Consider the following 25,751-nt stretch of genomic DNA (forward strand, 5'->3'; position numbering starts at 1 on the left):
CATCACCGATCACAAGAACCTGCTATATCTGGAGTCCGCTAAACGTCTGAATCCCAGACAAGCTAGGTGGTCATTGTTTTTTACCAGGTTTAATTTCGTCGTTACATATCGTCCTGGGTCTAAAAATGTAAAGGCGGATGCCTTATCTCGCAGTTTCCCTGGGGCCGGGAATACGGACGACCCGATTCCTATTCTTCAGGAGGGGGTGGTGGTTTCGGCAGTATGCTCTGAGCTGGAGGAGGAGATATTGGAGGCTCAGGGGGACGCCCCTGTTGGACCTTCGGGGAGACTGTTCGTTCCAGATCAGTTGCGACAAAAGGTGATCGAGGCACACCATAACTCAGTTTTTGCAGGACACCCGGGGAGTAAAGCAACTGTGGATCTCCTCTCGCGTCGGTTTTGGTGGCCTAACTTACATAAAGAGGTGGTAACTTTTGTCGCGTCCTGTGGGGTTTGTGCGCGCTCTAAGACCTCACATACCCGTCCGTCTGGGGCCCTCTTACCTTTGAAGATCCCGGAGCGTCCTTGGACTCATCTGTCTATGGACTTTATTACGGACCTCCCTCCGTCTTCGGGTAAAACGGTCATACTCGTTGTAGTGGACAGGTTCAGCAAGATGGCACATTTTATCGCTCTTCCGGCTCTTCCTAATGCTAAAACTCTTGCGCAGGTATTCATTGGGGAGATTGTGAGGCTTCACGGGGTACCCTCCGAGGTGGTGTCTGATCGGGGGTCTCAGTTTGTGTCCAAGTTCTGGAAGGCGTTTTGTGCTCGGCGGGGGATGCATTTGTCATTCTCGTCGGCTTTTCATCCTCAGACCAATGGTCAGACGGAACGTATGAACCAGAGCTTGGAGACATATCTTCGGTGTTTTGTGTCAGAGAACCAGGAGGACTGGGCTTCTTTCCTACCTCTGGCAGAGTTTGCTCTCAATAATAGGCGGAGCGAGTCCACTGGTAAGTCCCCGTTTTTTGGGGCATATGGTTTTCACCCCCAGTTTTGTACTTTCAGTAGGGGGGGCTCTTCGGGGGTTCCGGAGGAGGAACGATTTTCCTCATCTCTCGCTTCAGTATGGAGAGGGGTGCTGAAGAATCTGAATACTATGGGGAACCGATACAAACGTATGGCTGATAGGAGGAGAGTGTCTGGTCCGGACCTAAGTGTGAACGATCAGGTATGGTTGTCTACCAGGAATATTAAACTTAAGGTTCCCTCCTGGAAACTGGGTCCCAGGTTCATCGGGCCGTACAGAATCAGTTCTGTTATTAATCCGGTGGCATTCCGTCTTGACCTCCCCCCTACGTTTAAAATTCACAACGTGTTTCACAGATCATTGCTTAAGAGGTATGTGGCGCCGGTGGTACCGTCACCTTTACCTCCCCCTCCTGTGGTTGTCAATGGTAACTTGGAGTTCCAGGTATCGAGGGTCATTGATTCACGCTTTAATCGCCGGTCCCTTCAGTACTTGGTTCATTGGAAGGGGTATGGTCCTGAGGAGAGGATGTGGGTTCCTGCGTCGGATATTAACGCAGACCGATTAGTTCGGGCCTTCCACTCGACTCACCCGGATAAACCTGGCCCTGAGGGTCCGGAGGCCCCTCGTAGAAGGAGGGGTACTGTCACGGGTGTGTTGCCACGAAGATCGTCACGAGTACACAGCCTGACTTCTCGCAGCTGACTTGTTGGTGCTTTGTGTTTTTTCGGCAGTGTAGGAGTTAATTCTCTCTCTCTCTGGGCTAGCTGAGGTCCAGCCTCGCCCAGCTGCAATCAATGCTTCTTTAGTGAGACTCCTTTATATTCCTGCAGGTCTGTTTGGGAGGTGTCGGTGAAAGCTTTTCATTCTGACTTACAGAGCGGATCGTGGTGTTTGGAGTTGCTGAGATAAGTGCATTTGGAAGTGTTTTTTCCCTTTCCTCGCTTTATCATTTATCTCCTTTCCCGTTGGTGTTCCCTCTGTTGTAGTTGTGTAGAAGTTGTATGCAAGGTGGTTTTGGTTTTTCCCTTGTACTGTCTCGTTCGTCTAAATACTGTGTGTGGGCATATTATTTCTGGTTCCCTATTGTTGTGATCGGGGTCCTTCTCAGGACTAGATTACTTAGGTGCAGGGATCCTCAGGAGGTAGGGGTTACGCTGGCGGCCTGGACCTCTGTACCTTTAACAGTACCTCCAGGTTGAGGGGTTAGTCAGGGTCCCAGCTTAGGGTCAGCTTAGGCCCCCTACCTCCAGTATTCTGTGACAGTGTGACAACGTGACAAGAAAAATAAATAAAACTATACCTAAAAAGAGTATTGAATATTTAAAAAAATGTTTAATAGGTTAGAGGCCCGGCCAGAAGAGTCTCTTTGTCGCGGTGGCAGCTTAAAAAATCTTTTGGCCAAAACAAAAGCTGATGGCTATGTATGTGATCTGGTGTTCAATGCGAACTGTTAGTGTGTGATTGGTGAGGACGTGATGCAGAAGTGGAGTTTTTCCAAGAGTTACGGGTGGGATTGTGGAAGTTTCAAGGTGTGGAGGCGAAACTGAGGTGGAAGCGGAGGTGGGGTAGAGCCTGGGCGGAATCTCAAGGGGGCCCGAAAATTTTGCCAGTATGGGGCCCTGAAATTTCTGGTGGCAGTCCTGATTACACAGTACACAGCAGGGGCATATTCATGAGATTATCTCAGAACAGGAATATTTTATTTCAACTCAATTGTGGAATTTATTATTATTACACGATCTATTGGTTAAAATGTACTTTGTGGAACAATCCCTTTAAGTAAATACCTGCAATCCTATAACATAATAACATAATTGTGAGCTTATTTTTTAGAGTATTCCATTGCAGGGCCGGCTCCAGGTTTTCGTGGGCCCCGAGCGAAAGAGTCTCAGTGGGCCCCTTTAACACATACCTCGATTCATGATGCACAGATACCGCAGAGAAATATAGGTATAGTACAATGCCAAAGATTTCACTTATATCTTACATTACATTATCTATTGTAAATTCTACAATAGCTCAGAAACCGGCGAATCCTCATAGCGCACAGTGCAGACCGGACAGTATAGTCCTCCATACAGTATTATGGGCACCACATAGTCCTCCATTTAGTATTATGGGCACCACATAGTCCTCCATACAGTATTATGGGCACCACATAGTCCTCCATACAGTATTATGGGCACCACATAGTCCTCCATACAGTATTATGGGCACCAAATAGTCCTCCATACAGTATTATGGGCACCACATTGTCCTCCATACAGAATTATGGGCACCACATAGTCCTCCATACAGTATAATGGGCCCCATATATTGCTCCATACAGAATAATGATCCAAATATATTGCTCCATACAGTATAATGAACCCCATATATTGCTCAATATAGAATAATGAACCCCATAGATTGCTTCATACAGAATAATGGGCCCCATATATTGCTTCATACAGAATAATGGGCCCCATATAATGCTCCATACAGAATAATGGACTCCGTATATTGCTCCATACAGAATAACAGGCCTCATATAATGCTCCACACAGAATAATGGACCTCAGATAATGCTTCATACAGAATAATGGACCCCATATATTGCCCCAAACAGAATAATGGGCCCCATATAATGCTCCATAGAGAATAATGGACCCCATATAATGCTCAATACATAATGGGCCTGTCATCATGCTGTTGCCTGACAACAGGGCTCCTACCCTGTCCCTAACACTAGGGGCACCCTATCTATCCCTGTTCCCCAGGTTACTTCAGATGGCGGAAATGCTGTGGCCACGTACCTTTCTGGCCATGTACTATTTAATACGTGGAAGAAGTGCTTCTATTCAATGTAGGAGTGTGTGAACTCAAACGCTCACACTCTGACTCCTATCTGTCGCGGTAAACCCGTGACAGGGCCCCATATAATGCTCTCTGCAGAATAATGGGCCTCATATAATGCTCCATACAGAATTGGCCCCATATAATGCTCCACACATAATTGGCCCCATATAATGCTCCATATATAATGGGCCCCATATGATACTCCATACAGAATTGGCCCCATATAATGCTCTATATATAATGGGCCCCATTTAATGCTGCATATATAATGGGCCCCATTTAATGCTCCATATATAATGGGCCCCATATAATGCTTCATATCTAATGGGCCCCATATATTGCACCATATATAATGGGCCCCATATAATGCTCCATACAGAAAAAAAAATCAAATACTCACCTCTCCTCGCTGGCCGCTGCTCTGCACTCCTCAGCCTTGCCATCTTCCGGCCCTCTGCCCTGAGACATCACAAGTCAGAAGACGCGGAAGAGACCGGAGCTGCGGTGGAACAGTGAGAGGTAAATATTCCAAGTGCCGGGGCTCTGAGCAAGCGAGGGGGGGCCACTCACAGGTGCTGGCACTGGGCACCCCAACTCACGGTCCTCACAGCGCACCGGTGTCCCCGACGGCGAGTGGCCCCCCCGCTTGCTTAGGGCCCCGGCACTTGCCCGGGTGCTGACTACTAGAAATGTAAAAATAAACTGACAACTGCTTGTTACAATTTCCCTTGTCAAAGGGTTGCGTCCTTGCAGTGCGCCATATTCCGCACTCATAGGACAGTGTAAGGCAACCCTCCCCCAGATAGGAACACCCAAGTGTCAATTTATTAGGAAGAATAACAGAGGAACGTACAATCCACAGATCTGAGAACAGACGTCTCAGAATTACAATTATATAGAGAATGTAAATATTTACTACTACAGCCTTGTATGCTGGCATATCTTCTTAAAGATACAAGTGCTTCTCACTAAATTAGAATATCATCAAAAAGTTTATTTATTTCAGTTCTTCAAGACAAAAAGTGAAACTCATATATTATATAGAGTCATTACAAACAGAGTGATCTATTTCCAGTGTTTATTTCTGTTAATGATTATGGCTTACAGCCAATGAAAACACAAAAGTCATTATCTCAGTAAATTAGAATACTTTATAACAACAGCTTGAAAAATGTTTTTAAAATCTGAAATGTTGGCCTACTGAAATGTATGTTCAGTAAATGCACTCAATACTTGGTCGGGGCTCCTTTTGCATCAATTACTGCATCAATGTGGCGTGGCATGGAGGCGATCAGCCTGTGGCACTGCTGAGGTGTTATGGAGGCCCAGGTGTTATGTTCTGCTACCAGAGCTAAGGAAAGAGAGGAGATCTGTCCCTACGATAGAACTCAGCTTTATCCCTACGATGTAACAGGGAACCTGATCCTGCGATCAGACCTGCTAAAGTCCTAAGCTAGTCTGTACGGAGACCTATAGATGTGGGGAAGGAATCCCTACAAGTACTAAGGACTGGGAGGAAAATGGGACACCTCCTAACAGAAATAGTAGCAGACAGACAAACAAAATAAATAGAACAAAGAGGTCCGTAGACCAAGCAAACTAACAGAGTTAGATACAGAGCACAGGCTAGCTAGAAAGTAGTTATACAATGAAGTCCAGCAAAGCCAGAAGGGCGGAGCAGGATTAAATAGGCCAACAAGGTCATGTGACCAGCAAAGGAAAAAACCTAAGAGCAAGGTTCTAACAGTACCCCCCCTTCTAAGAGGATCCTCCGGATCCCCTAGGACCAGGCTTATCAGGAAATCTCCTGTGAAACGCTCTGATAAGTCTGGACGCGGAAACATCATCTGACATCACCCAAGAGTTATCCTCGGGTCCGAAACCTTTCCAGGCCACAAGATACTGCAAACTACCTCTATACCGTCTAGAGTTAAGGATGCGAGAAATTTCATATTCCCCGTCCTCCACCACCGGAGGAACAGAGGCAGAGGCGTCACCATCCGACACAACAGCTTTTTTTAACAGAGAGACATGAAATACCGGATTAATTCTCCAGGAGGTAGGAACCTCCAACCTAACAGCAGATTGGTTGACAACCTGAAGCACCTTAAAGGGCCCTACAAACTTGGGACCCAATTTCTTAGAAGGAATCCTCAACCGCAGATTCCTAGAGGACAACCAAACCATGTCACCAACAGCGAACAAAACCTCCTGTCGTTTCCTATCAAAGTAGTCTTTAGATTTTCTGTTGGCCTCCTGAAGATTACCACGCACATCCGTCCAAACTCTCTCCAAATCACCGGAAAAATTCTCCTCCTCAGGCACGGCAGATCCCAACTTGGAGAACGACCCAAACGACGGATGTCTCCCAGAACAACAAAAAAAGGCGAACAACCAGCAGAAGAAGATGTATGATTGTTCAGAGCAAATTCAGCAAGTGGCAGAAACTCAGACCACCCCTCTTGATTGTCTGCCACAAAACAACGCAAGAACTGCTCAACATCCTGGTTTTTCCTTTCTGTCTGGCCATTAGATTCAGGATGATATCCGGACGAGAACGACAAATGAACTCCCAACCTGTCACAAAAGGCACGCCAAAAACGAGCCACGAACTGAGGACCCCTATCAGAAACAATGTCAGTAGGAACGCCATGAAGTCTGACAATTTCCTTGACAAAGGCCTTAGCGAGAGTTTTAGCGCAGGGCAGTTTGACGAAGGGAACCAAGTGACACATCTTGCTAAAACGGTCCACGACCACCCAGATGACAGTAAAACCCTCAGAGGGGGGAAGGTCAGTTATAAAGTCCATAGCCAAATGTGTCCAAGGAGCACTGGGAACCTCCAAAGGACAAAGCAACCCCGCAGCAGGAGTATGTGAGGACTTAGATCTAGCACATATAGTACATTGACGCACCCACTTAATGACTTCCTTCTGCCATCCAGGCCACCAAAAACTGCGACCCACCAGTCTTTTGGTCTCAGAGATTCCGGGATGACCTGCCAACCGAGATTCGTGACACTCAACAAACAAATCTCTCCTAAAGGTCCCAGGCACAAACAACCTCCCATGAGGAGTGTTAGATGGGGCATTCTCCTGTGCTTTAAGAATCTCATCTTCCAAAACGGAGTCCAAAGCAGCTATCACAACACCTTCTTGTAAAATGTTCTCCTCTTTCTCAGCACCGACTATGGGAGAAAAACTGCGAGACAAGGCATCCGCCTTAACATTCTTAGTACCAGGGATGTAAGTAACGGAGAAATTAAACCGCGAGAAAAACAGTGCCCACCTAGCCTGACGGGCATTCAGGCGCTTGGCAGCATCAAGATATATCAGATTTTTATGATCCGTAAGAACCTGAACGGGAAATTCCGCACCTTCCAAGAAGTGGCGCCAGTGTTCAAATGCGAGTTTAATAGCCAATAATTCCCGATTACCAATATCGTAATTCAGTTCAGTCTCCGAAAATTTTTTTGAAAAAAAGGCACAGGGATGTAATCCATCCCCGTTATCCTGAGACAATACTGCGCCAACCCCCACAGAGGAAGCATCAACCTCAACCAAAAACGGCTTAGTCTCATCAGGCTGCATAAGGATGGGAGCAGAGGTGAACCTCTCCTTGAGATACACAAAAGCTTCAATAGCCTCAGAAGACCACTGAACCGCATCAGCACCTTTCCTGGTGAGATCGGTCAGAGGTTTGACAATACTAGAAACATTTTTTATGAATTTTCTGTAATAATTGGCGAAACCTAAAAACCTCTGTATCGATTTCAAACCAATAGGGCTAGGCCATTCCTGTACAGCTTGAACTTTAACCGGGTCCATCTCAAAGCCTTCGCTGGAGATAATGTAGCCCAAAAAACTAATTCTCTGTACAGCAAACTCACATTTCTCCAGCTTAGCAAAAAGCGAATTGTCCATTAACAACTGTAATACCTCACGTACGCTCCGCCAATGAGACTCCAGATCCGGCGAATAAATCAAAATGTCATCCAAATACACAACCACATTTTTGCCGATCAAAGGTCTAAGGATGTCATTAATAAGATTCTGAAAAAATGCAGGAGCATTAGTAAGACCAAAAGGCATAACCAGATTCTCAAAATGACCCACAGGAGTGTTAAAAGCAGTCTTCCATTCGTCACCCTCCTTCATGCGCAACAGATTGTATGCCCCCTTAAGGTAAATTTTAGAGAACCACTTGGCCCCCATTAACTGGTTAAACAGATCAGGAATCAATGGCAGTGGGTAAGGATTGCGTACAGTAATTTTGTTAATCTCACGAAAATCCAGACAAGGACGTAAACCGCCGTCCTTTTTTTTTACAAAAAAAAAATCCAACCGCCATAGGAGACTTAGAGGGCCTAATGTGACCGGCGGCCAAACTTGTCTGTATGTATTCCTCCAAAGCCTTCCTCTCAGGAATAGTAAGGTTAAATAAACGACTTTTAGGAAGAGTCGCTCCAGGGACAAATTCAATTGAACAATCATAGTCTCTATGGGGAGGCAAAACCTGCGATTCCTTCTCAGAAAAAACTCTCCAAAAATCCTGAATAGGAACAGGCAATTCTCCCCTATCCAAAGCTGCAATACGCCCGTTACAACACTTGTCATAACATTTATGGCTCCAGGATTTAATTTCACTGGTAGACCAATCCAGTACAGGATTGTGAAATTTTAACCAGGGCAATCCCAATATTACTGGAGAAGGCAAGTTATTCAAAACTACCAAATCCAATTTCTCATGGTGAACACCATTAATAGTGAGAGGAAATTCACAGACCTTGAGAGTAATATTCTTCAAAGGGGAACCATCCACAGAAACCACAGCAATGGGGGATGATAAAGGTTCGGGTTTTAAATTGAGTCTTTCCAAGAATCCCCCATCAATTACATTCAGAGTAGACCCACAATCGACAAACACCCGAAATTCCATTAATTTTTCCTGAGCAATCGTGGAAGCAGCTAAAAATACACCCTTGGAATTTAAACAGGCAATACGGGCATGACTGACCATTTTTTTTTCTTTCTTCATACGAAGCTCACAGCCTTTAATCAAATGACCAGATTTTCCGCAATAGAAACACAAGCCTTCAAAAAATCTACGGTCTTTTTCTTGAGAGCGAGGTGCCACCTATCCAATCTCCATCAGTTCACCACTATTAGTACACACATTCTCATAACCAGAAACTGACATAGCAGAGGATTTGCTCTCATTAACCCTTGCACGCAGTCTCCTATCCACCCGTATAGCTAATTGCATAGCCTGTTGCAAATCTTCAGGTGTAGGATAAGCAATTAGCAGGTCTTTAACCCTTTCATTGAGCCCAGCAAGAAATAGACTTTTCAGAGCAGAATCGTTCCACCCTGTTTGAGTAGACCAACGACGGAAATGAGTACAATATTTTTCCACATTACCTGATCCCTGTCTCAAACGTCTCAACTCAGTCTCAGCTGATGCGACACGGTCAGGATCATCATATAATAGCCCCAAAGCAGAAAAAAAACTATCCACTGATCTGAAGCATGTATCACTAGGTTGCAAAGAAAAGGCCCACTCCTGAGGCTCTTTGCGCAAAAGTGACATTATGAACCCTATGCGCTGGGATTCATCCCCAGAGGACTTGGGTCTCAAACGAAAATACAATAAGCAAGCATTTTTAAATGAAAAAAATTCTCGGTGTTCACCAAAAAATAAATCCGGCAAACATACCTTAGGCTCCAAGAAATGTGCTCCAGGACAGTTACTCACGTGCTGACGGAGCTCGGCCACCTCCAGAGAGAGTCCCTGCAGGCGATGAGCCAAATCCTGAACCGACACCATGATGGAACAGAAAAATCTTTCCTTAGAGAATTTGCAGGCTGGACTTACTGTTATGTTCTGCTACCAGAGCTAAGGAAAGAGAGGAGATCTGTCCCTATGATAGAACTCAGCTTTATCCCTACGATGTAACAGGGAACCTGATCCTGCGATCAGACCTGCTAAAGTCCTAAGCTAGTCTGTACGGAGACCTATAGATGTGGGGAAGGAATCCCTACAAGTACTAAGGACTGGGAGGAAAATGGGACACCTCCTAACAGAAATAGTAGCAGACAGACAAACAAACAAAATAAATAGAACAAAGAGGTCCGTAGACCAAGCAAACTAACAGAGTTAGATACAGAGCACAGGCTAGCTAGAAAGTAGTTATACAATGAAGTCCAGCAAAGCCAGAAGGGCGGAGCAGGATTAAATAGGCCAACAAGGTCATGTGACCAGCAAAGGAAAAAACCTAAGAGCAAGGTTCTAACACCAGGTTGCTTTGATAGCAGCCTTCAGCTCGTCTGCATTGTTGGGTCTGGTGTCTCATCTTCCTCTTGACAATACCCCATAGATTCTCGATGGGGTTAAGGTCAGGCGAGTTTGCTGGGCAATCAAGCACAGTGATACTGTTGTTTTTAATCCAGGTATTGGTACTTTTGGCAGTGTGGACAGGGGCCAAGTCCTGCTGGAGAATGAAATTTCCATCTCCAAAAAGCTTGTCGGCAGAGGGAAGCATGAAGTGCTCTAAAATTTCCTGGTAGATGGATTGTGTGCCTTTCCACTCTTCCTCCAGACTCTGGGACCTTGATTTCCAAATGAAATGCAAAATTTACTTTAATGTCAAAACAATACCTTGGACCACTGAGCAACAGTACTGGTGTTTTTCTCCTCGGCCCAGGTAAGGCACTTCTAGCGTTGTCTATTGGTCATGAGTGGCTTGACACAAGGAATGCGACACTTTATCAATGACATTTTGTGGCTTACCCTTCTTGTGGAGTGTGTCAATGACAGCCTTCTGGACATCTGTCAAGTCAGCAGTCTTCCCCATGATTGTGGAGCCTACTGAAACAAACTAAAGGACCTTTTTAAATGCTTCGCAAGCCTTTGCAGGTGATTTTTGTTAATTATTCTAATAATAATAATAATCTATATTTATATAGCGCCAACATATTCCGCAGCGCTTAACAATTCACAGGTTCATATACAACAGTCATAAGTAACATAGCTAAAGATAATACAATAATTACAGCAAAAATAATGGCGACCCTGCTCGTAAGAGCTTATGACTCGCCCCCTGGGCAGTGGGGTACCCGGAACCGGGCCTTCTGGTGTACGGTGCTGATGGGGGTAGTAGTGGCAACCCGATCCCGTGGCTCAGGGTGGTCAGACCAAATTGTGGCAGTCTATTTATCAGTGTTTTTGGAATGTTCGACTACGCCACCCGTGGATTGCGGTCAGGGGTGACCGCCGCTGCAAGGCAGACCGCTGAGGCTGGTGTTGGTGTGCAGCACAGGGATAGGATAACTCCCCACGGGAAGAGTGTAGCCTCAGGGCAATGTAGGTGGATGCTGGTGGTGATGGTGCGGGCGCAGCATAAATCACACAGAGTCCAATGGTGCAGTTCAGGCCTTTTACTCACAGTTGATATCCAAGTCACTTCTGTTAGCAATGACTGCCCAAGCCGTGCTGCGTCCACCAGGTGAGGGGCTCGGTCAACCCCCAGGCAGTTCAGGAGTATGGCACAGGACCCCCTTATATCCTTTCTCTGGCCTCTCGTGCCCCACCAGTGACCACGCTTCTGTCCGGCTGCCTCGGGCCTTCTCTGGTAAAACTTGGCGCCAGTTTCCCTGACCCTATGTGGTGCCTTCCTAGTGGGTGTAGCAAGGGGTCACACCAATGATCACGACCTCCGGTTCTTGGCTGAGGGATGATTTACCTCCACCAACTTGGGAATCCGGTACCCTTCCGCGGCCTGACCCTTCACCCGATATAACGCGGGCTTGCAACGGTTGCTGTCCATTCTGCTCTCTTAGGGTCCCTTCTGCCTTCTTGTTTCTGGAGCCTTTCTACTCCTCTGTCTCTCCTCTTTCTTTTCTTCTCCTTCTCCTCTTCTCCTCTCTGGCCCCGGCCTTCTCTCCAGGCCTGCCTCGTGGAGCTGAGCTCAGGCTGAGCCACAGCTCCCTGTCAGCTCTCTACTCCTTTACTCTGCTTCTCTGAACTGAACTTCACACTAGACTAAGATGGCTCCCACCTTTTATCTGCTTCTCTGTGTCTGAGCTCAGTTGACCTGCACCCAATGAGCTCCTTCCTATGCTCCAGAAACTGTCCCCTACTGCTCCTACATCACTGGGTTCTCACCCCCCTCCCCACTCCAGCCAGGGACATGGTCAGTTGTGCCTGCATAAATGGGAGCACCGTCGAGCCTAGTCAGTCGTGCCTGCATAAATGGGAGCACCGTCGAGCTGTCCCCCGGAAATGGGGTGAGTGTGTGTATGCAGCTAACTGAGCCCTGGTCCACACTCCATCCTTACCTGGGAGTGGAATATCACACCTCTGGTTGAGGTGCAATACCCCTGTGGCAACCGAACCCTCGGGGCGCCACACTTACAATCTACAATGAGGCGGGGGTAACACAAAGTACAGTGGCTTATTTACAAGGATGGTCCAGCCATCTTGAGGGGATGAGGGATAGATAAAGGCTGCATGAGCTCATCACCAGCCAGTATTTGTGGTGCTTTTTGGTTCGGTGGAGAGTTATGTGTGGAGAAATAAGGCATGGGCTATAAGAAGATAAAAGGACTTCGATCAGGGAAGGTGATAGGCTGCCCTAAACAGGTGTGTTTTTAGGGAACGCCTAAAACTGTGTAAATTGTGGTTCATCCTAATTTATTGGGGTAGAGCATTCAAAGAATAGGTGCAGCTCGGGAAAAGTCTTGAAGCTGGGAGTGGGAGGTACGGATTAGTGTGGATGTTAGTCGAAAGTCGCTTGCCTAGCGTAGAGAACGGGAAGGCCGATAAACAGAAATGAGGGAAGAGATGTAGGGGGGTGCCACACTGTGGAGAGCTTTGTGGGTGAGAACAAGCAATTTAAATTGGATCCTATAATTCATGGGTAGCCAGTGCAATGACTGGCACAGAGCGGAGGAGTCTGAGTAACGGTTAGCCAAATGGATGACCCTAGCTGCAGCATTAAGGATGGACTGGAGGGGGGAAAGTTGAGTGAGGGGGAGGCCAATTAATAGAGAGTTACAGTAGTCGAGGCGGGAGTGGATCAGGGCAACAGTGAGGGTTTTTGTTGTTTCCATGGTGAGAAAGGGGCGGATTCTAGAGATGTTCTTCAGGTGCAAGCGACAAGAGCGGGCAAGAGATTGTATGTGGAAGGTGAAGGAGAGATTGGTGTCAAACACAACGCTCAGACAACGCGCCTGCAGGCTCGGCATTATTGTGGTGCCACACACGGAGAGAAAGATGTCATATTTCGAGAGGTGAGTAGACGGCGGGAGCAGAAGAAGTTCAGTTTTGGAAAGGTTGAGTTTCAGGTAGAGAGTGGACATTATGTTAGAAACTGTGGCCAGACAGTCACTGGTGTTCTGTAGTACAGTGGGGGTAAGGTCAGGGGATGAGGTGTATAGTTGTGTGTCATCAGCATAAAGATGGTACTGAAAACCAAATTTGCTGATGGTCTGTCCAATTGTGGCTGTGTAGAGAGAGAAGAGAAGAGGGCCTGAACCCTGAGGAACCCCAATAGTGAGAGGAAGAGGGGAATAAGTGGAGCCAGCGAATGATACACTGAAAGAGCGGTCAGATAGGTAGGAGGAGAACCAGGAGAGAGCAGTGTCCTTTATGCCGATTGAGTGGAGTGTATAGAGTAGGAGGTGGTGGTCAACGGTGTCAAAGGCTGCAGAGAGGTCAAGAAGAATGAGCAGAGAATGGTCACCATTACGTTTTGCTGTCAGAAGGTCATTGGTTACTTTGATGAGTGCAGTTTCTGTAGAATGTAGGGGGCGGAAGCCGGACTGTGATGGGTCTAGAAGAGAGTGAGTGGAGAGGTAACTGGTAAGGCGGGAGTAGACCAGTCACTCCAAGAGTTTAGAGATGAAGGGAAGATTGGAGACTGGTCTGTAGTTGATTGTGCAGGAAGGGTCAAGAGAGGGCTTTTTTAAAAATGGAGTAATGATGCCAAGTGGCTAAAAGAAGTGAACCGACCATTTTTCAGGTGTGTTCCAAACACCCAGGCACCTTTTTGAGCATTTTCCCAGTATTTTTGCTTCAAAAACCACCAGCGGTTTCTTCAATGTTGAATAGAAAACAAAACGACCGGAAAACACCAGTAAAAAGACCCAAAACCTATGGATAAATTCTTGAAAAAATTGCTAGCTTCATCAAAAACAACAAAACAAAAGCTTGGGAAATTACAAAAAAAGAGACAAAAAAAGACGATTTGGAACAAAAACAATTGCTGACGTGTCCTGAAGAATATTCGTCTTGGAAAACTTGGCAAGTTCACCCGAGTTTATAAGACGTTGGGTGCACATACTATTAGGGTTAAATTAGGGGTAAAACTTTGCAAACTTTCACCAACGTCGCCGACACCAGAGGTGGGTATAGCTGTTATTATTTTACTACACTGTGTGCAGAATTATTAGGCAAGTTGTATTTTAGAGGATTATTTTTATTTTTGATCAGCAACTATGTTCTCAATCAACCCAAAAGACTCATAAATATCCAAGCTTAATGTTTTTGGAAGTTGGGGTGTTTTTTTTTTTAGATTTGGCTATCTTAGGAGGATATATGTTTGTGCAGGTAACTATTACTGTGCAGAATTATTAGGCAACTTAATAAAAACCAAATATAATCCCATCTCACTTGTTTATTTTCACCAGGTAAACCAATATCATTGCACAAAATTTAGAAATAAACATTTCTGACATGCAAAAACAAAAAAACAAAAAACTTAGTGATCAATATAGCCACCTTTCTTTATGATGACACTCAACAGCCTTCCATCCATAGATTCTGTCAGTTGCTTGATCTATTTTCGATCAACATTGCGTGCAGCAGCCACCACAGCCTCCCAGACACTGTTCCGAGAGGTGTACTGTTTTCCCTCCCTGTAGATCTCACATTTTATGATGGACCACAGGTTCTCTATGGGGTTCAGATCAGGTGAACAAGGGGGCCATGTCATTATTTTTTCTTTCTTTTATACCTTTACTGGCCAGCCACGCAGTGGAGTAGTTGGATGCATGTGATGGAGCATTGTCCTGCATGAAAATCATGTTTTTCTTGAACGATACCGACTTCTTCCTGTACCAGTGCTTGAAGAAGTTGCCTTCTAGAAACTGGCAGCAGGTCTGGGAGTTGAGCTTCACTCCATCCTCAACCCGAAAAGGTCCCACAAGTTTATTTTTGATGATACCAGCCCATACCAGTACCCCACCTCCACCTTGCTGGCGTCTGAGTCGGAGTGGAGCTCTCTGCCCTTTACTGATCCAGCCTCTGGCCCATCCATCTGGCCCATCAAGAGTCACTCTGATTTCATCAATCCATAAAACCTTTGAAAAATCAGTCTTAAGATATTTCTTGGCCCATTCTTGACGTTTTATCTTATGTTTCTTGTTCAAAGGTGGTCGTTTTTCAGCCTTCCTTACCTTGGCCATGTCCCTGAGTATTGCACACCTTGTGCTTTTTGATACTCCAGTAACGTTGCAGCTCTGAAATATGGCAAAACTGGTGGTGAATGGCATCTTGGCAGCTTCACGCTTGATTTTCCTCAATTCATGGGCAGTTATTTTGCGCCTTTTTTGGCCAACATGCTTCTTGCGACCCTGTTGGCTATTTGCCATGAAACGCTTGATTGTTCGGTGATCACGCTTCAAAAGTTTGGAAATTTCAAGACTGCTGCATCCCTCTGCAAGACATCTCACAATTTTGGACTTTTCAGAGCCCGTCAAATCTCTCTTCTGACCCATTTTGCCAAAGGAAAGGAAGTTGCCTAATAATTAAGCACACCTTATATAGGGTGTTGATGTCATTAGTCAACACCCCTCCTCATTACAGAGATGCACATCACCAGATTTACTTAATTGGTAGTTGGCTCTCAAGCCTATGCAGCTTGGAGTAGGACAACATGTATAAAAAGTATCATGTGATCAAAATACGCATTTGCCTAATAATTCTGCACACAGTGTATAGTGGACAATCCCTTTAAAGCAATTTAAAGGGAACCTGTCATGAAAAAAAAAAAACACTATTAACCTGTAGATATAGGGTTGATCTGCAGGTTAATAGCATCCTAAAGCTGCCTGGTGCCCGCACTGAGAGCCCTGCTGTCGGGAGGAAATTAACTTTATTCCCCTCTGGCAGCTTCTAATGGAGAACCGATTGTCAGTCAGTGCTGGCGGCGCGGTTATAACCACCGCTCACTATGCCCTGAGTGGTGATTAAAGCCGTGTCAGTACCACCTTATAACTGAAAGCCTGAGTCTGCTGGGAGGAATAAAGTTAATTTTGACCTGGCAGCGGGGCTCTCAGTGCGAACGCCAGGCAGCTTCAGAACGTTATTTACCTGCAGATTAACCCCATATCTGCAGGTTAATTGCATTTTTTTACATGACAGGTTCCCTTTAACAACTTGAAAATTCTCCTTTAAGTTTAATTTCTGGAAAAGAAGCTGAAAAAGTATCAGATGATGACATAACGGTTTTCCTATTTCCTTCCTATTGACCTTTGGACCTATTAATTATAGGGCATTTAACTATTACAATTCCCCAAACAATTCCTGAAACCGCATGAAGGTGAAAGGTTCAGGCAACTGATCAATTATTAATACTGCCAGTAGTGTTCTGCAGTAAAGCAGCGCAGCTGTCTCCAGCACATGCAATAAATCACTGGAATCTTGCTTACAGCACATTAAACCCTATAATTACGTACAATCAGTGTGAAAGAAAAGGGAGTTGCTGTAAAAACAAGGCTGGTCGGCCAAATGTTACTTACATAACTGACTTCTGTTATAAACACACACTACCTGTAATACAGGTGATGAACACCAGGAGCTGACTGAGCCTTTTCTAATGTAAAAATGGTATTATATAAGAAAGAGAAACAAACTGCATGTTCAAGTGGCTGAAACTGCATAAGAATACTGCTGCTATACACCATTCTGCAAATTCAAAGATATTTTTATATTCATTTTTATTTAGAAAGAAACATTGAGAACACAAGAAACAGCAGCAATTAGCATAATAGCATAGACGTAGAAAAAGAAAAGAAAATTTGCAAAGTTGGTAAAGAAATTGCAATACAACGGCATTGTAAAAATAATCAAGTATAATGGGAGCGCACATTCGTCCCTCTGTGCTTCTGATATGTCAATATTTTGAAACTCATTAATGAAAATATACTAATTAATTTGTTCTAAACGAAAAACTGTTGAAGAGCAGTGACTAAAAAGTAGAATGGAGCTGCAGCACTCCAATTTCTTTCAATCGAACATGTTCTTTATTACATCAAACAAAAAAAAAAGTAACGTTTCGACTCACATCTGAGTATTTATCAAGCTTCATCAATAAACAGCTCAGATCTCAGACACTGAATTTTAACATTTGTATATTACAAAACTTCAAGCGAGTGTACAGACAAGTAAGCATTACCAGTTCCATTCGCCTTTAAAGGGGTTGTCCACTACTAGGACGCCCCATTCGCGATCTGAATGTTTGCCGCATAAAAATAATAACACCTACACTCACCTCCTGTGCCGGCGCCGTTCCAGCGGTGTCGGGACTCTCGTTCCCAGGTTCATGTGTGATTGTTATGACCGTGAGCCCTGCACCCAATCAGCGCTGGTGTCACTGTCCAGTGCGAAAGTATTAGTAATCAAGAGGAGGTGACTGGCCAGCCATAGCCCTCACCTCCTCTTGAATATGTATACGTCTGAAGGCAGGGACAGTGCCGCCAGTGCTGATTGGATGGACGCAGAGCTCACGTGACATAACAACTGCACTTGAGCCCTGGGACCCCGAGGGACGACACTGATGGAACGGCGGAGGTGAGTATAGGTGTTTTTATTTTCACGGGGGCAAATATTCAGATCTAGAAAGGGTTGTCCTAGGAGTGGACAATCCATTTAAAGTCATTGTCAATTTTAATGTCTCTGTGAAACTTACCATCAAGAACAATTGACAGGGCACTACACAGTTAGTACGACAACTTTGTGGCAAAGGAAATAACTTAAAGAAATTACTTAACAGTTTCAGAAAAACCCTGTCCTACACCTGCACTTTGTTCTAAAAACGAACTGCGCCTTACTCACCATCCCCAGGTCCAGTGTTGAGTCTCTGCCATTGCTCCCAAGTGTGCTATCGCCGACAGCGTTGACAGTAGTTGACAGTAGAGCAGTCCATAACTGATTTCATCGGTTTTGCCAGAGTTAATCACACAATCCTCTCAGATCAGTCATTGACTGCAGCGCTGCTGACGTGACATCTGCACTGCAGACAATCACAAACACCGAGAGCATTGGCAGAGACTCAGCTTGCTTTAGGCTATTTATCAGTCCTCTACCTTGTGGTATCTGGACACTTTGGAAAAATGGCCACACCACTGGTTCCATGACTAAATCAACGTAGCGCCGAGCTATTAGTGTACCTGGAATGAAGACTAGAAAGGCTACGGTACATTATGTCACCCCACACGATATTCCAGAGAGTAGCACCAGTGTGATGTTTCCTCATGAAGGCCTCTTCATGCCCACAATGGCTATCATTGCATCCAGGATAAAAGCAGGACTCATCGCTGAAGATTTCAGACCTCTATTCCAACCTCCATTGCTATTTGTTCTACACCACGTTATTCTTTGAGAGTGATGGAGTGAGGTCAATGGAGCGCCCGCAACTGCTCGTCTGGCTCGTAGTCCAATATCATATAAACGCCTTCTTATTGTTTGTGTAGACCTTGTTTGATGCTTTAGATTTGTTATCTGACTTCCAATTAAACTTGCAGTACAAAATGGATCAATTGTGGAAACAGTTGTAGAACTGCTACTAACCTATCCTGGAATGGCTTCTCAAAAATATATTTAATATAAAAAAGGAAGATAAAAGATTAACAAAAAACCTTTCTTATACAGATACTTGGAAAGAGCACACAATTAAGGGACTGAGGTCAGACGACCTCTGTCAAGTATTCATGACACAGGCTTGAGGTCAGAAATCCATTTCAAACGAAAGTGTGGTCTTTAAGAACATTGAAAGCATAGGCCAAAACACCACATGAATTGTGAATATAACAATGAACAATGGCCAACCAGCTTATCTAGTTAGTGTTATCTATCTAAACATAACAGGAATTAAGACTATTGTATGTTCAGTAAAAGACGATTTGATGGTCTCCAACACCAATAATATGGACATTTTTACAAAGTATCCTAGGAATTCTTCAGCTTCAAAAAAAAATCACAAACGCCTTAAATAAAATTTTATGGACAGGGCAAAAATGTGACCTATTTTTACAGACTGTCCTGGAATTGCGGGATGGTTGGCAACCCTGCTTGTGTTGATCATGCTGTGAGCAGCCTATGTGGCCTAAACATGCTACCATGGCCTGTAGCGTCTCAGGACTTGTCTACCATCCAACATATCTGGGACATCATTGGTCGGCAATAGCAAAGAAAGCTTCCACAAGTGCTTTCAGTGTGGCAAAACTCAGACAACCAGTAATAACCTCATTGATAGCAGCCAAGGCGTTCAAGAGCAGATTTATGCATGTGACCCTCAGACTTGATGCTGAATTAATTGAGATCCTTTGAAAATTTTTGTTTCAATTTTTTCATCATTTGCATATCATTAACATGTCTATTGATATGAGATTTCCATAATTCCACAACTTTTATTTCTTGTTGTTGCAACTTTAATGTTGAGGAGTGTAAAAAATAGAGCCATACTTAGCTAATAGGTGACTAGAAGAGGATGTTTCTCTGATGACGGGCAATTCTTGTCACTTGACTGAAGCCAATCACAGACTTCTGTGGTCCTGTGACTTCTGAACAGAACAGGCATTGCTTCCTGTGCCAGCTTTTTAGATTTTAAAAGCATAGATGCCTAAAAAAATGTTTTTTTGTATATCGGACAACGTCTCTAAGTAAAAAAAAGTGCTTTCAACACAAAAACCTGATTTAAATAGATAATTTTCTGATGACTCGCTCCCTCAAATGGCCCCCACACATATTAGAATAATGTCGGCCAAACGCGCCAATATCGACAGGTTTGGCTGACTGTCTAATGTGTAGGTGGATGCTGGCCGACTGATGGTCTGGAGAGATGCTGATCTTGCATATCTGATTTCGGACTACCTGTCGCATTATTCTCCCTGAGATAAGCTGTCGGCCGATGTGTCAGTCAGTGGCTCTCTCATAGAGTGCTTGGCTGAATGAGCGCTCCTATGTATGGGTGAGATGGCTGTCGGTCGAACGATCGGTCGAAACATCGTTAGCCCAACAGCCACCTATTGTGTATGGCCATCTTTAGTCAGCTCCTTTGGTTAAGCCCTTTACTTAGCAATTCAAGAAATGGATCAGTAAGAAATTACCTCCTGTGTTCTCTGCAGCATTTCTACAGAACTGTTTGCTTAAAGTAGTCCCCCCATTAACTTTTTTTTGCCTAAACATGTGTATATGTTTCTGAAGTGTATTGTCAGTGTGGTAATATACTCACCTACTGCTGCCTTCTCCGGAATCCATCACTTTTCTGCTCCTACGCTGAGTGACGTCACCCCTCAGCAGACTCTCACACATTGAGCTCCGCATGACCCGGAAGTGACTTTTACAATGTAAGTCTATGGCGCGTCAGAACGAGGCTTCTGGCTCATATGTGGCGCCCTGCTGCGCATTGGTGCCACAGATCCCAGAGGGGTGCATGGACGGATTCCTCCACAAGAGGCCCTCATAGCATTCACACACCTCCACCTTCCACCTCAGACCACCAGAGGGAGCCCGGATAGGCATATAAAAAGGGAAGGTGGAGCTAGGCAGTGCAGTCTAGTCTGAAGTCTGAAGCCTGAAGCCGCAGTCTACAGTCTGCTGCAGCTAGAGAGGTTGTCCGGCCAGTATAGACTCAGAGAGCTCAGTTAGTGAGCCTAGGGCGTGCCGACGCCAAAAGAGCGGTGAAGAGTAGCGAGGCCTACTGCCAGTGTGAAGCCTAGTGAGGGCCCCGAGCATGGCTGAAGGCAAGTGGAGTAAGCGAGCTACATAGGGGGCAGAGGAGCTTAGCCAGCTCACCCCACAACCATTTACCGGACACCGGGTCCACATCTGCAGGGATCCCTAAGGCCCAGCAGAAACTACCGGAACCCCTGGCGAACTATATGTCCCAGGAACACCAAAAGCTGACTGTCATACCAGGGTCAGGAGTCACTGAAGCCCAAGAGACCAGGGAGTGTGATCTCCAACAGAAGGCCCTACCACCAGGTCAGCCGGTGCAAGACAGAGACCAAGTTAGGCCTAGCTCCAGGCAGGACATAAACTTATCAGGAAAAGGCAAGAAACAGGAGGCTCCACACCCGCTCACTGGGGAGAGTCCTGATATGCACCCTTCACCCTGCAGTGCCCTGGATCGTGTCTGAAACACCACCAGTAAAGGTACTGAAGTGAACTGTTGTGAGTGTGCCTATTCTTCCTCTGACCCGACTGGGTCCCCACGTCCTGCATCCCTTCTCCAACGCTGCCCTGAGGCCCCGCTCCACCTGTGGGGAGCCGCACCAACTAAGCTGCCTGATCACCGGCCTCAGAGGACTGTAGCAGCGCTGGTGATCCTCACCAGACACTACGGGTGGTGTCACGAACTTTCCCCTTTCCCATACACCTTTTCCCCCATTCCTTCTTGCTTTTAAGAGTGACCCCAGGGTACGGCCCCGGGAGCCGGCCACCGCGGCATTCCCAAAACCAACAACAAGGCCCGGGCGCCGAGTCGTCCCCATCCCCTGGGCGCGTCATCTCTTCCTGGCGTTACAAACAGGATTTCGTGCCCGTGGCAATGGCAGAAACCTATACCCATTGCCATCGGGTACTGTGTGCCTTTAATCAGAACTGTGTATTTAACTGTGGCGAAGATCGCTGCCATTGTTGTGCCGCCGATCGGAAAGAAGGGCGTAACCGCGGGAAATTGAGAGGTGTACCTGCTAAAGCGCGCGAAGCCTCGGGCATGCCCCACGCCTCGACATCAAACCAGGAAGCGCCAGGTCCTGGAAGGAGCCCCGGTGAGAGCTCTGACGTAGGACGCAAGCGACGCAAGGTCCTGAAAGAAGACCGTCACCTGCGGAGCTGCGGCCTACCGGAAGAAAAGAAAAAGAAGGTAGGCCACGGTTCGCTAGGGGGGCGCCAGAATGTCCGAAGAACAGCACAACGCCGGAGTACCGGTTAACCGCCCTGATGTTCAACCCGCGCTTGGCGCCGAGCAGGCCGGAGCAGCCGCTCCACCAACAGGGCTTGTCACCCCTGTCATACCCATGGCCCTACCGTGCATCCCTGGAGCGAAGTGGCTCCCCCAGTACAGCGGCAAACCAGATACCTTGTCTGGATTCAAAAGGAAAATATGCGGTATACTGGACATGTACTCTATGACAGGCAAACAAAGAGCCGCTGTTGTATTGGGACAATTGACTGGTGCTGCGGAGCGAGAAGTAGAAACCTGGTCGGTCGCAGACCAGGAGTCAGTGTCCGCAATCTTTAAAAAGTTACAGACTGTCTTTGAGAATCGTACTGAGACAGACCTCCAGATGAGGTTCTACAACTGCTCTCAGCAACCGGAGGACAGTGTTCGAGACTATGCCTGGCGTTTACAAGGGGCCCTGTGAGCTCTGAAACAGGTTAGTCCAACCAGCATCGATAATGAAAATAAAATGCTGAAGGAACAGTTTATCCGGGGACTGAGGTCTCAAGAGGACAGCAGGACTGTGCATTGGTGGTCCCTGGATCATCCAGATGCCACCTTTGACACCCTTAAGGACATGGCTATAAAAGGACTGCAGCCCCTGGAAACAACTGCTATCCAATGTTACCAGGGTGGGGCCACCCCAGTGCCCGCAGCATCCACCTTTTCCCTGGTGGCTGCTGAAGTCAAGGTGCAAGCAAAGTCCCCTAGTGAGCTGGACAGCCTGCACTCTGAAGTGTGTCAGTTGAGTAAAACCTTGACCACTGTACTGAGTGCCCTGCAGCTGCGGACAGAGCCTGAGGCAGAAGGAAGGATCCTGCTAGCCGACAGCCCTGAGGATGTCCCCTGGATGAGAAGGAGGAGGAGGACAACGCCACCCCCTGGGAGGACCAGCGACCAACGCCGCCCGCCGAAGGACCCTGTCTGCCACCGCTGCCACAAGACAGGTCACGCCGTCTGGAGCTGTCCTTTAAACGAGCAAACCCTGGGGCCGAGGGCCGACACCCAGGAGTAGACCCCTCAGGCCCATCAAATTGGTACCGCAGGTTCGTGGGAGGAAGACCTCTTTTGTCCATCGTGCTGGACGGCCTCGCGACACCTGCTCTGCTGGACACAGGATCTCAGGTAACCATCGTGCCTGATGTGGTCCATAGACGAACTTCACCCACCAGATCCAAATCTTTCCGTGTATGCCTCAAACGGCCTCCCCCTTAACCTAGTCGGGGTTAAGGATGTGGCAGTAAAGGTGGGAAGTGTGGAACTGAAGGACCAGGGACTAATTGTAGTAGAGACTAATCCGGATGATACAGACTTGTATATGGTACTTGGCACAAATATTGTTAGTAACTGTTTGGGAGAAGTGGTGTTCTTGCTCCAACAGATAGCTGACACTGCCGGACCAGGGCAGAGAAGGGCGCTCCAGAAAGAGATCCGAGCCCTTATGTACCAGCAACAGGTAAAGCTAACAGGCGGTGAAATTGGTAACGTAAGGGTGACAGACCCAGTACCCATTGTGATTCCCCCGATGAGTGAAATGCTGATTTGGTGTAGAGCAGCAATAGGTCTCAAAGGATGGAGCTACCGGCGGTAGTAGAGCCCCTTAGCTCGGAACATAGACCTACACTCTTGACTGCCAGAGGGGTAGTGGATGTACGCAATGGGACAGTGCCCGTACGCCTCCTAAACTATGGGAAGGATGAGGTTAGATTACCACGCTACGCCACTGTTGCCAAACTGTACACACTAGATAACAACTCCATACACACGGCGGAGTCCTTAACTTTAGACGAAGTGGAGGATAATGACCCGGGAACCCAGGTGGAGGATTGGTGTCAACAGCTCCATGTTGGGACAAACACCACTCCTGCCCATCAGAAGCAGGGTGTACACTGGGTGGTTCAGGAATACGAGCAGGTATTCAGTAAACACCCACTTGACTTTGGGAGGATTAAAGGGGTACAACACCATATACCCACAGGTGACCATCCACCCATCAAAGAACGTTACAGGCCCATACCACCAGCACACTACCAGAAGGCAAAGGAGATGTTGCACGACATGAAGAAGGCAGGGGTAGTAAGGGATAGTTGTAGTCCCTGGGCAGCTCCCCTAGTTCTAGTCAGGAAAAAGGACGGAAGCATGAGAATGTGTGTAGATTACAGACAAGTAAATCGCATTACACAAAGATGCATACCCTTTACCTCATATAGAGGAATCCCTGGCTGCCTTAAAGTCTGCAAATTACTTCTCCACCCTTGACCTCACTAGTGGGTACTGGCAAGTAGCTGTTGCTGAGGAGGATGGGAGAAGACGGCCTTCACCCCCCCTGAAGGGACTCTGCGAGTTCAATAGTATGCCGTTTGGACTCTGCAACGCCCCCGGAACGTTCCAGAGATTGATGGAGTGCTGCCTGGGACACCGCAACTTCGAGACTGTACTACTATACCTGGACGACGTGATAGTGTACTCCAAAATGTATGAGGACCACTTGAAGCACCTGGCGGAGGTATTTGAGTCGCTGTCCCGGTATGGGATGAAGCTGAAGCCCTCAAAGTGCCACCTGCTCAAGCGAAAGGTACAGTACCTGGGGCACATTGTCAGTCCAGAGGGAGTAGCACCAGACCCGGAGAAGGTCACTGCCATCCAGAAATGGCCAGAGCCGAAGAGCCTCAAGGAGGTACGTCAGTTCCTGGGATTAGTCGGGTATTACCGGAGGTTTGTGAAGGACTATACCAAGAAAGCGGCGCCTTTGCAAGATCTCCTGGTAGGACAGTCAGGGAGAGGCAGAAACCCCCCGTTCCAGTGGGGTAAGGAGCAAGCTGAATCCTTTGAGGTGATGAAGGAGATCCTGACCGGCGAAGAGATCCTAGCCTACCCTGACTACAGCCAACCGTTCCTGCTGTACACTGATGCCAGCAACGAAGGATTAGGAGCTGTACTGAGTCAGAAGCAGAATGGCAAAGAGAAGGTGATCGCCTATGCAAGCAGGAAGCTCCGCCCGACCGAGAGGAACCCAGAGAACTATAGCAGCTTCAAGTTGGAGTTCCTGGCCCTGGTCTGGGCCATCACCGAGCGGTTCAAGCACTACCTAGCCTCCAGTAAGTTCACTGCCTTCACTGTTAACAACCCCTTGTCTCATCTAGAAACAGCCAAGTTAGGAGCCATGGAGCAACGATGGATGGCTCGGCTGTCAAACTACCAATTCACTATTAAGTTCCGGGCGGGCCGCAAGAACGCCAACGCCGATGCCCTGTCCAGGATGCCTCACCAGTCGGACACTGAAGAAGAAGTGGATGACTTGGAGGAGATTGAGCTACCTGCCTTCCACCGTAATGGAGTGGTCCACGAGCAACGAGCCTCCAGGATGCATCGCGGTAAGATGTTAAACCCCCTGCCTCACCACAGCTGGAAGGAGACCCAGGACAGCGATCCGGTTGTCATCCGTATCAAAGAGCTGATAACCCAGGAAGGTTCCTCCCTGGAGAAGGACGAGTCTCTACAAGCCAAGCAGCTGTGGAATGAGAAGAGCCGGCTGTTCATCTATAGAGAGAAGCTGTACGGGAGGTACGTCAACCCCAAAACCCATGAGATGGTATGGCAGATAGTGGTGCCCAAGACAGACATCCAGATGGTGTTGGAAGCCTACCACGATCAGGCGGGGCACTTTGGCTGGAAGAAGCTAGAAACCGTGCTGAAGTGTCGGTTTTATTG

Source organism: Phyllobates terribilis, unplaced genomic scaffold (assembly GCF_046119375.1).
Source record: "Phyllobates terribilis strain yellow unplaced genomic scaffold, ASM4611937v1 Scaffold_3__8_contigs__length_932513732, whole genome shotgun sequence".
In the NCBI taxonomy this organism is placed as follows: Eukaryota; Metazoa; Chordata; class Amphibia; order Anura; family Dendrobatidae; genus Phyllobates; species Phyllobates terribilis.